Below are 12,363 nucleotides of genomic sequence, written 5' to 3'. Positions count from 1 at the left end.
AGAGGAAGTCTAGGCAATTACTACAGATGGAGATGTCTAGTGTCAGGTGACCTGAACTCCACCCTGTTCTACTTAGGCCAAATGTGATAGGGTTTCCAACGAGAAAGTTCAGTTTTGTGAGAAAGACCTTAGAAGTATTAAAAACATGGCAGTTTTCACCTAGAAGAGTTTATGCTCATTGTCGTGTTGTATGTTATAAATAGTATTTCATAGGTTTGTGACGTCACAGTGTTCAGGGGCCTACACGTGAGCTCAGATTTCCCTCTGCTGAGCCCTTCATAAAGGTGCAAACCACAAATTTGGTCTCTGGCCAGCTTGCCATCTGGTCTACAGAGGAGATTGGGAGCAAAAAACAACAAGGAACTGACACAGTTAAAAATAGCAGTTAATGGATTGTATGCACCAATGGGCCAAGTGTTGTCCAGCTTCTGTTAGAGAAATGGCGTTTGCAGGAATTGTTTGAAAGATCATAAAATAGTTCCGTGGGATTTACTAGGAACTTCTCCCAAGCATAAAGAGGAACCTGGGTGTAAGCATGCTTCTTTGAGAACTGACCAGATGAATTATGGAGGAAGTAATTGAGTGCTGGAGAGGGGGTTCAACCTCTTGAAGCTGAAGGAAAGATAGTAGTTAAATAGTGCAAGGAAAAGCAGTGAACAGCTGCAAAAAGTAACTTACATGGTGGTAGAGGAGGGAGAAGCTATGCTGCAAAGTGAAGCATTGCTTGTCACACTCGGTGAGCCAGCGAAATGATCTTTGCAAGCAGCAGCACTTTGAACACACCAATTAATCGAGGTTCCTTTTGTCAATTTGAAACAAAAGAAAGTTGTAATAGATGGTGTAATAGACTTTAGATGGTGGCCTGGACAAATATTTCAGTTGTGTGAAGGTGTGGAAGGGTACATTTGGAAGTGCTGTGCAGCAGGAGTCTCAAAAACCTTAGGCATATTCTTGACATTTGAAAACAAGGGACAATCCAAGTTAAAGATGACATTTTTGTGATATGAATACATATGATACCATTGTCCACAGTAATTGAGTAAGAAAGTAGTAGAAATGCCTCAGGAACAAGATGTAACCATTTTGAGCTTAATATCTTCAGGACGTCAAAGAGACATGCTGAAAGTTTTGTTTGGAAGACAGCCTGGAATAAAAGGGTAAATTTGTGACTCTGAAGCTTAGAGATAGTAGATGAACTTCCAAATAATATGGTGGGTGTGAGGGTCAGAGACATAGGAAAGTGGAGCTTTGAGGAACCCAAAAATGAAATTAGGATGAAGCATTAGAAGAACCCTTGAAAGACCAATACTGAAGGAAGGGAGAGAGAACTCAAGAGAAAAGGGCATGTCTGAAACCCATTCATGACCTCTCTGTGCCAGAAATAAAAATGGAAAGATGGAAAATAAACAAATTGGACATATTTTGAAAATATCCTACACCATAAGATTTCTGGTTGGGCTCAGTGTCTTCCATAGATGTAAACAAGCTCTCGGGGCCTGAAATTCTACAAATCTGTTGTCTGTTACATGGGAGACTGGGTTTGTTGATCCTTAATCCAGGTCTTTTCAGGTCCTCTATGCCACATCAACATGTGGGAGAGTGCTTAGTCTTACTGTCATTTCAACCAGTGAAGTATTTTGGATAGAACTGAAAGCTTTTCCTATTTTTCAACAGTTGTTCATCTATCTGATGAAGATTGGTTTTGAAATGCATCCCATCTCGGACTGGAGGGAATGTGGAGAGGACAAGAAGCATCCATGGTTGAAAACAGATAAATATCTATTTGAGTAAGTATCCTCAAGTGTTTGGAATGCAGAGGATACCATGAGAAACAAATGAAGCCATTACATTCATTGTTAACAGAATTAGACATCACAGATGTTTCTGTAATGGACAGATTGCTGTCATCTCAAAGCTTTTCAGCTGTCCTTGCAATTTTAGGAGTAAAATATTCTATTAAAAGAACAAGTGAAAATAAATGAAACATATCATTACTTTTACAATGGACAAATTGTCGATTTGTCAAACCAGAGAGACAGGAACTCTAAGTTATAATTCTCTTTCCCATTTAAGAATATGTTTAAAAAAATAATTAGAAAAATACAAGCCATCCCCCTCTCTCAATGCTTTCCTGAAGCTTCCTTCGCAGACCCGTTTTACTACTTTTTTTTTGTTAATTTTTTTTTATCATCCCATGCTTTATCATGGGGACCATTTGTAGTTGAAAAAGAATGTTTAGGGGGTTTTAGTTCTCTTGAAAAGTGAGGACATATGAGGCTTACTTACAAATTCCCTGCAGCTTGGACATGCCAGACTTTTACAGCTGCATTCTTTTTTATCAACCTATCAAAACCCTTTAGCGATATCTCTCAGCAAAGCTGTGAATTATTTATCCCTTTGGATTTGGATGTTTTTACAAATGCCAATGTAGCTGCAGTGTGCAATGAAGCCAATCATTTAGCTGCCCCCTCTATTATGTGAAATAATAGTGAACCTTTTGTGTGGACACTATTGATACAAAAGTGAATGAGCCATGAAATCAAGGTGTGAATTGCTGTAGGACTGTCAGCCTCCCTTCCAACTTCTCTTTTTAGAAATTTTCTTGGAACTGGATTCTTGGTAAAAAAATACATAACACTTGCACAATTTCACAACTTGTTTCTCAGTATTTTATTACTCCTTAGTTATGAGAGATTGAGTTTATGTCTATCTTAGACATTATAGAAGTCAACCTTGACCCAACTGAAGTGTGATAAATGACACTTCTAAACTCATATTACACGTGCTCTCACTCTCTGTCATTTTGAATTGTTTAACAAAAGAAATAAGTTTAGTAACATAAAATTTTATTTTGAAATAATTGTCTTTGAAGGAAACTAAAAAAAAAAAAAGAAATTTGCTTCTATTTTTCCATTAGAAGTATTGTGTCTTGTTTTCTTTTAGTGACAAATAAGTATTAGGGTTCAATCACTAGGCTGCGGTTTTGCATGGGGTGGGCAGGAGAGAGGAGTCACCTATAATGGGTCAAGTACTTTCTAAAACAAAGAAAGAAAAAGTGTGTAGTGACAAGAAAGTTCAGAGTAGTGCTGGATAGGAAACTTCTGGTAAATATCTTTTTTCCTCTTCCAAGACCTTAGTGCAAACGTAGAGCTAATTTTTCAAAATATCTTGCATTTCCTGCTGTCAGCATATAAAGATGCCTTGAATTTTTTTTACTAAACTAGTCAGTTCTTGCATTTTCATGGATCCTAGTGACTGTTTAATATTAGAAAAACTGACCAGGCTATCACTGGTTTAGGTTTGGGGGGGGTTTAATGTGCATTTTAGAGTCGACCCTCACTACTTCCACTGCAGTATGAAAAGCATTACAAGATCAGCATTTGAGCTGGAAAAAAAACCTGACTCTCAAGCTGTGTGACCATAGTAGTTCTGAGTCTATCTGCTGAATTGTGCAGTGTAGCATGCCACAGGATGGGTGAGAAATATGCTCACCTGCCTCAGGTCAGAGTGATCTGCTCAGGTTTTCCCAGTCTGGCATCAGCATGATTGTATAGGATTCACTGTTAACATTTCCTTTTCTCATGAAGTGGGTTTTAGTGTTCTGCTTTTTCTTCCTCTCTCAATAAATACCTTTTAGCCAGCAGCTCTGCAACAAATCACACGCTGGGAGGCAGCAAAAGGAGCAGTACCATTTTCTTTTGAAGAAAACTGTGGTTTTAATTGTCTGATAGTAATTTAGTCTTTCTGGGTGTCTGTTGAAGGAAGGAACTGTTGCTCTTGAACTCTACTTTCAGAAAATGTCAGGTGTGATATATGCCAGAAGCATCAGTATTCATGACTGATTAAAGAGGTCAGTGTTTTATCCCTCGGCTTAGCATATATGTCACTTCTAGGTCAGTTGTGCCAAGCCAAAGGAGCACAGTTTCTAGTTGGCCCGCTTTTTGTTGCTATGCTCTTCTGTTGCTGGGATTATTGAAAAGCGCCTTTCTGACCTTACTGGACAAATCAGGTTTCTATTTCCGTATTCAGTTCTAGCTGTAACTGTGAACTGTCTACCAAATCTGCTTACAAATAACCCTCCTGTGCTGCTGTGTTCATTACAGTTCTTGGGCATGAAGTGCCATAAAAGATTTTGTACAAACCATAAGAATCACTGTCACTCAAAGAGAAGAAAACTTGCAATGTCCCAAGTTACCCACCTCACCTTCTTAAAAATTCTTCCTCTCTCCTTCTCTGGGATTTCACTGGCAGACATTTATTAAATAAGAAGTCTCACAATGTCGGTTGATCGGCATTTCTTCTGGTGGCTGTCAGTTGTCCTGAGACAGCTCCACATCCCTGCACTGGTATGTGTGGGTCACTTGCTGATCTGGATTGGAGATCTGATCTGAGTAAAAATAACTTTGCAAAAAGTCACCTAGACCAGTTCTCCAGTCTGGCCTGCAATGTGACCCCACTGCATCCTGTATGAATGACTGGCTTTATGCTGAAAGAATGATTCATTAAATTATACGCTCAACATTATTTTTTGTCAACACTTACAGGACCACATTTTGGGACAGAACTTAGTGTACCAGGATCTGGATTAATGTACATGAACCCTTTTGTTTACCACTTAGCTAGTGAGTCATTCCCCTTCTACCCCTCTAGCCTCATTCTTTGGCCAAAAGCTACATGTGCAAAGACACAAGTGCCTGAAACTATAATGAACATTAGCTGGATGAATGTATTAAGGTCTTCACTGTTTTTACTATCTTATAAAATTTGCAATACTTTGTATCATTGGAAAGATCCAGGGTAATATTTAAACATTATTTGTTTTGCTTTGTAGACCTCATCTGTTCTTTCTTTACTTACTGTAAGATATGATTAATTTAAAACCACCCAACAAATAAATCTGTTGTATGTACTTATTTGGCCCATTTTTTCCAAGCTAGTAACACTGCTTCTGCTTGTAGGTCCTTTGGAGTGAATGAGAAAGTTACCATTGATTTACTAGGAGCTAGGCTTTCAGTCATTCCCCAAATGCAGAGAACTGCCAGAAAGATTTACAGATTTGCTACCAACTCTCTTGAGTATAGAGCTGATTCAATTAAAGAAATCTATGTGTGATTCAACACTTCCCTGTTTATCCTCAACAGCACTTCTGCTCAGAGCAGGAAGAATTACACAGATTTCATCACCACTAGCAGGAAGAGCATAGATAATTCCTATCATTAGCATTATGATGAAAAATTGCCCCCGGGTGTTTGATCTCAGTATTTTCTATGGGCTCTTGCAGTTTTTCCACTTTCATAGTTCCCACTTAGAAGATAAGTTCTTTCTTTATCACATAAAATTTTCTCATAATTCTAGTCATTTCTTTTTCTTTAAACTCTTCTAAAAGTGTTCAGTTTCTTGCTAAGTTTTCATTAGGAAAAAAATTTTAAAAAAAGTCCTTTTTAATCTTCATGCCTATCTGGAACCTTTAAGTGCTTTTCTTAGAACAAAACTCTTTAAAGTACAGTAAGTATATCAGCAAACTGTAAAGCATTTGACCTATTGAGGTGAAATGGTGTTTGAAAGTCTCCAAATACACCAAACAAGAAAAACATATGTAACAAAAAAATCCCATAAACCTTTGAACTGTAGGCTTTCTTTTGGAAACTGCTGTCTCTGAACATGAAAGAGGAGATCAGACTCTATGTATGTGTAACCAAAATGACATTAACTCCCCAAAATATTACTGAAGACTTACCTCTTCATACAGAGAGTAAGTACAGTTTAATGGATGTGTTCTTGGAAAGGCTAGTCCATGTGCGTAAATAATATTTCAGTTTTAAGTATAAACCACATAGTAAACACGTAGATTGTGGTTATATTAAATACTATATTTCCTATACATTTGTCATGAGAAAATAGGTATTAGAATTTCTTTTTCTGTGTGAAATGATATACAACCCTAAGGAAAAAATGGCATATTGCCCTACAAGCAGCTAAGACTTTTCTAAAATCATAAATAGTTACCCCATTCATTTACTTAGACATCTTCACGTACGACCACATAGCATCCTTCAGCACCTCTTACAAACAAGATGATAAAAAAGTGGATAGTTTTAATTGGCGGTTTTTTCTGTGATTAATTGCATTACAAACAGAGTTTTTAATTTCAGTTCTTTGGCCAACAGAAGCAACAGGGTTTTCTCTGGCTGTGGTAGATGAAGACTTTTCCCTTGTAGCTGACTGTAGATTTTGCAGTTCTAATCAAACAACAGCAAAGTTTTCTTCCCAGTTTATAGCATTCTGCCATGCTCAGATCATCGAGGGCTGCTCGAACTTCCACCCCACTAGGTCTCATGAGACAGGTCTGTGGTGCCAGGATGCTGCTGCAGGGTTTGGACCTTGCTGAAAACTGAGTGTTGGAGCTCTGCAGCCCTTCTGCAAAATGTGCCAGACACAGCTCCTCAACCAGCTAATCACTGTCAGGACCAACCACATTAGTGAGACAGGGAGAGGCTTGTGCTAAGCTGCACTTATGATGTACAGGAGCTGGGAAGGGAAGGGTGTGCAAAAATAAATGTGCTGCAGGTAGAAGGAGCAGTAATACAGGATGTTTCTAGATAATGACTGAGAAATAAAGCAAACATTAGCAAAATGTGCTGGGGATTTAAAATGATTGAATTTTCCCTCTTACCCTCCTTATGCTGGATACTTTTACAAAAAGCTTCACAGGTGCAGCTTAACAGTTTGTTAATGCTTTAGATCGCACTTAACCCAAATGACAGGAGATAGACTGCTTTTTTAAGTAATAGCAGAACAGCATCCAGGCTTTGCGTAATAAGCTCTGAATTTGTAGTTGCCATTCTGCGGAGTTGTGCCTAGACACTTCCCATGTAACTCTGGAAATACCTGTATTGCTGCACTTAAGATGGGAAAATCTCCAACAAAAGTATAAATGCTGAGGAATCTGGTAGTTTGACAGTTTGAACCCAAACCTCTCAAGTTTTACCCCATTGCTGTGGCACTGATCTCACTCCTCACACAGGCAACATGGTGAGAACTGCCCTCCCACCATTCTGAAATTATTGACCTTAGCACAGATTTTAGCTCAGATTATCAACAGTGAAGGGATATCTCACCAGAGAGCCTCAACCTCGCATTTAAAAGACACAATTGATGCATTTTGCAGGGGAGAGGGATGAACCAAATAAAGGATGGGAGAATGAAAGTCTGAAGTCTGGGAATATTAAGCCAAGGATTTAAAATCAGGAAAAGAGAGAGGGAAAGATTTTGTTTTTACAAACAACCCTGCTTGTATAACTACAAATGCAATAGAAGAGCCAACATAGTGAGTTCCTCAGAGTACCTGTACTCTTGCTTATTTTTCAGAACTAGACAAGAGTATCTAGCCTCAGTGCTAACAAAAAAAAAAAAAAAAAAAAAAACCAAACAAACAAAAAACAAAAAACCAAAACTCAATAAATTCATGGAAAGGAGGACATTTTGTCTTTAATTCACAGGTGTAAGAAGTTTCATTTCTTTTTTTTTACCCTCTTTTTAATGCATGGCTATTTTAGTGATAGCTGAAACCAGCCATAAGCTATTTATTAACATTGAAAAAAGGGGGCTATGAAAAACACATCATTAAAGAGATTATTTTTTCAGCTACAAACCTGTGGTTTGCAAATTGTAAACAAACTGAGGAAGGATTTGATGGTTATGTGCAAATCCTTGGGGTTACTTGGTCACAGTGCTTTAGAGTTCTCAATTCCAGATTTGTCATTTTGGAAGAAAAACATTATAGAAAACCTTACCTGCCTCCTATCAAAAGGGAACTGCTGTATTGCCAGAACTACTGCTAAGGATAAGATCCCACAAAGGTAAGGAAGCATATTAGACCATGGTGGTTTGGACAGCTTGTTTTCAGCCAATATTGCATTCTTACAAGGAAACGCTATATATTTCATGGAATTTATTTAAAGACCACAAGATGATACTCATTCAGGTGCTGTTGACAATATGTTTGAAAGCATATAGAAGGTTGCTTAAGGATTGAGAAGTATATAAGAAAATCTTAAGACACTTGATACTGGCTTCAAATGAACAAGAACATGGTAGGATCTTTAAGGCTCACTGCACACCAAAACCCTCCAGAACAGATCAAGCAATAAATGATATTGCTACTAGTCCAGGAAATACAGATTTCTAAAACAAATAAGCATTAGTTTGTTTACAGAAGGAAAGCTTTATACTCATTACAGTCAGCAGCATCCAACCATATTTTATGAGATTAGGTATTTGATGTGCTTCCATCATGGAGGGAAGATGACACGTCACAGCCCTTCCTCTATGCTGATATTTCCCGGAGGTGACAAATTTGCTTACTGACATGCTTAATCCCCAGTACTAAGATGCACATACAAAGAAGCATGGGACCTGCAGTGCAATTCTGCACTGCCTTTCTCTAATCCTCAGTAAATTCAATATTTTCAAGAAAGGATTCATCTTCTTGTTGGTGGTTTAGTATTTCCGTGTAACATGAACAGCGTATATGTAATAAATTCATTTGGATATGTGCAGTGCTATGACAAGAGAAGAGTCTGAGATGTGCTGATACATGGTGGTGGCTAAAACCAGTCTATCGCCATTTCTCAAAATAGCAGGTCTTGAGAGTGGCAATATTGCCTGGGTAACCGAAGCACATCGAGCATTTTGATATGACTTTCACTAACCTGAAATAATAGCCTTTTGGCAAATTTTACTGAACTCTTTAAGTAATTTGGCTTTTTAAGCATGGGAAGTACAGCATAGTATTCTCTGACAGTGGGTCCTATTTTAATGATGAATTCAAGTGATTTAATTAAACTGAGGTAGGAATTTATATATACAATTTTTACTTTCTTTAATCTCCAAAAATTGGTTGGAAATGGTGTTGTAGTGCCCATAGAAAGAGCCTGAAGATTTAGACCCTAACCCACATTTAAAAGAGTAAGATATAGATCAGTTATTAGCCTGTTATGAGGTTTTTTTGTTTGTTGTTGGTTTGGGGTTTTTTTTGCAATAATATAATTTTTAAAATACTTTTCTTATTAAACTTTTGTTTTGGAAAGCAAAGATGTGACGATGACAAGAAAAAGGGGGGAGAAAAACAAGGTGGCCATGGAACTGCCAGAGGTGCTGTTGTGGGTTGAGAGGAGCCAGGCATGTTCTAAAACAGCTCTCTGCAATTTTAGACACCAAAAAATCATTGTACACCACAGACACATCTGGCACCCCCAGGTCCCTTGGCTGTCTTTGGGCAAAAGCTGGCATATGCCAGCCTTCCCATGGCAGCCTCCAGGGAGAAGAGTCATTGTTTTCTCTCCTTAAGTGTCTGCTCATGCTGTTACATCCCTCCTGTTTCTCCTTTTTTTAAGCCACAGTACATTTTCCCTTGTGGTTGGTGCCCAGGGGATTAAAACAAAGATAAAGTAGGAGATACACGATATGTATGCACATCAAATTTGTAAATAGATATGTGTGTGTGCATGTGTGAGTATATGTGTCTATAGATATATATTTAATAATATAGATAAACCAGTATCTGATTTCTCCTTATTTGGAGATCATGGTGGTTGCATTGCAGATATTCACAAGGTTGTCTGTGTGAAAAAATATTGTTTTTACATTGTGCTTGGACACATTTACAGTCCCTAAGCCTGAAGGCTGTCAGAGTGTTTTCCTCTTCATCTTGTTAATGTTTATCTAAATACCGATTTACATTTAATAAAAAGGATTCCCTTTTTGTCCCAAGGGGAAGGACAGTCAACAGATGGATCACAAGAAATGTCATCAACCACTTAGAATGTTTTGACATTTTGCTGAAGGTTGCTTCATTATGAGTGAAATGAAATTGTTCTTCTCCTTGACTAGCAACTAACATTATTTAGAGAAAGCTATTACTATGACAAAGGTACTATGAAATACAAGAGCTAGTGAGATGTAGATGTTCTTGAGATGCTTTAGGTGAGGTTCCTAGAAAATGTATATTTTTTGCATTTTCTTCTTATGTACAATGTGTGGACTCAAAGATTAAATCTTCAAATCTGCAGTTCAGAGATTTATCTAATAATAAAAATAAAGGCCCCATTGGGTAAGCCAAATGGAATCTGTTTAGACAACTTGTTCAGATTTTCTTTTGCTTTGGTTTTCTTTTGCCATAAAACTGAAAATTTTACTCTTCAAATCAGTTTGTAGAGTAAAGCAAAATGGATTTAATCAAACTCATAATTAAACTCTTATCGGATAAGACAACTGGGAAATCAATAGTCTATGAAAATTGTAAGATACATGGAAAGGCTGGATTTGGTTTCTGTCCTTGCCTAAAAAATGGCAATACTAAACATCCAGTTTCAACAAAATTCAACACAAAATTATAGCTAGAAAATATAAATAAAATAAATAAGAAATAATTTTTAAAGTGTTCAAGATGTAACCATTCTACAAATTAATGATTGAGGGTCTACCATAAGGTGCTAGATAGATAACCAGATATACAGCTAATCTTCTCCAGACAGTTTTCATTCTGTACTCAACAAGAGATATAAAGTTCAATTAATTCTCTTGTTAATTACTTTCTTTCCTTAAACTAACACACTATTAAATGATGAAGCCTGTAATGGAGTAGTATGTACTAATGCTTTTGCAAAAGCTGGGAAAAGATGTTAGACTAGCTGAAAAACAAGAATTCTGGAAGAATATTTGGGTATGTCTAAGTATACTTCCCTCGAACATGTAAGGGAAGCAAATCAAAATGTTCCTAAAATGTTCTTGAAAAGTTATGAGTGCCCTAAACCAGTTCACGATTCAAGGGTTTTTCCATGTTCCTGAATGCCCTAAGCGCCAGGCTGTGGGCTGTCTTAAGACAGTGGGACCCTGTCCTCCCTCCTCAACCTTGTTTGCTTGATTGAATTTTCAAAATTCAATTTTTCAAAAATTTGCAAAAAAAAAAAAAGAGATGTTATCAAAAAACTGACACCCATCTCTAATAAATATTGATACCCAAACATTCCAAATAGTCTGTCAAAATCTGATGGAAATACGCTACCTAAAAAAACTATCTGAATAAAAAACAAAACTCCAAGCTTAGATCTTTTACCAGACCTGAAGTTAGTGGCTGTATATTTCCTCACTAATACTGTAACAGTTAGATCTTTATTACAGTCTCTAACCACAGTTTTTGGAAGACACATGTGGTACTGCAGGAGAACTAAAGTATGTGTGTCAGCTCCTGCTGTCAAACAGTTATTCTTGGCATCAAGTCACTTGCCTGCAAACTGTGATTGAAGCTGCTGTCCAAAGTCAGTGGCCTAAGATCAAATGGAAATTGCTGAAAAGCTAAAAAGCTAAACTGATGGATCTTGACTTTCTGAAGGACTAGTTGTGTGTCAGAATCTTTGGAAATACCATTTTCTACACTTTATGTGGGATTCCTAACACCTTCCAAAGAATGAACTTCAGTTCACAGCTTCTATGGCCTGAGAGAGAAAATCACCTATGCAAATTGCCACCACCGTAGTCTTTCAGCTTCAGCATTAATTTCAAACTGGTTTCATTCTTCCTAAAGCTTTTGCTGTGTAAGTCTGCAAATGAATCTACATAACAAAAAATATTACTATTTTAATTTTATTTTTTCAAAGTAAACGTGTTGAGATTTCACTTCCTTCCAAAGCATCCGCAAGAGATATCACACAGAAGATTTTTCTATGATGGCCACTTTAATATTAACTATTTGCATCACAGCTACAAAACAAGCTTTATTATCATGGTATTTATTGCCTCTCTACCTGAAGGATATCAAAGCAGTGTGTAAGATTTGACCTGAGACTGGTGCACCTAGGCATAGATGCAATTTAATTACATGTCTTGAACGGAAGTGTGAACATGCTTAGGTCAATTACTGAATGGGGATTGTAAGCTTAAAGCACCACTGGGATGGAGTTAATGGTAGCATATCTCAAGTTCCCACTATGCAACAGAAAAAGAAAGAAAGAGGAATCATTGACCAACCTCAAAACTACAAAGGCCTGTTCTTTAAAAAAAAAATCCCCAAACTTTATGTCAGTGCAAAATCCAGACTCCTCTTGTGAAGCTTCACTCAAAAGATCTAGAGAGCATACATTCTGGTTTGTTTCTGCAGACTGAAGTATTCAGTAGTGTTGTTCTCAGGTACCAACATGGAGCAATGAACTTTTATATCAGTGGCTGTAAAAAGATGTACTCATTACTATAAACAAGCTATGGAATTTCTTTATTGACCCAGGGAGATACCACGGTCATACACGACTTTGTCCAAAAAATTGTGTCCCTTGGAGGGTATGAACTGTACTGGAGGAACACCATTCT

This window comes from Strigops habroptila, chromosome Z, assembly GCF_004027225.2.
Source record: "Strigops habroptila isolate Jane chromosome Z, bStrHab1.2.pri, whole genome shotgun sequence".
NCBI classification, from domain to species: Eukaryota; Metazoa; Chordata; class Aves; order Psittaciformes; family Psittacidae; genus Strigops; species Strigops habroptila.
This window is presented reverse-complemented; position numbering follows the sequence as displayed.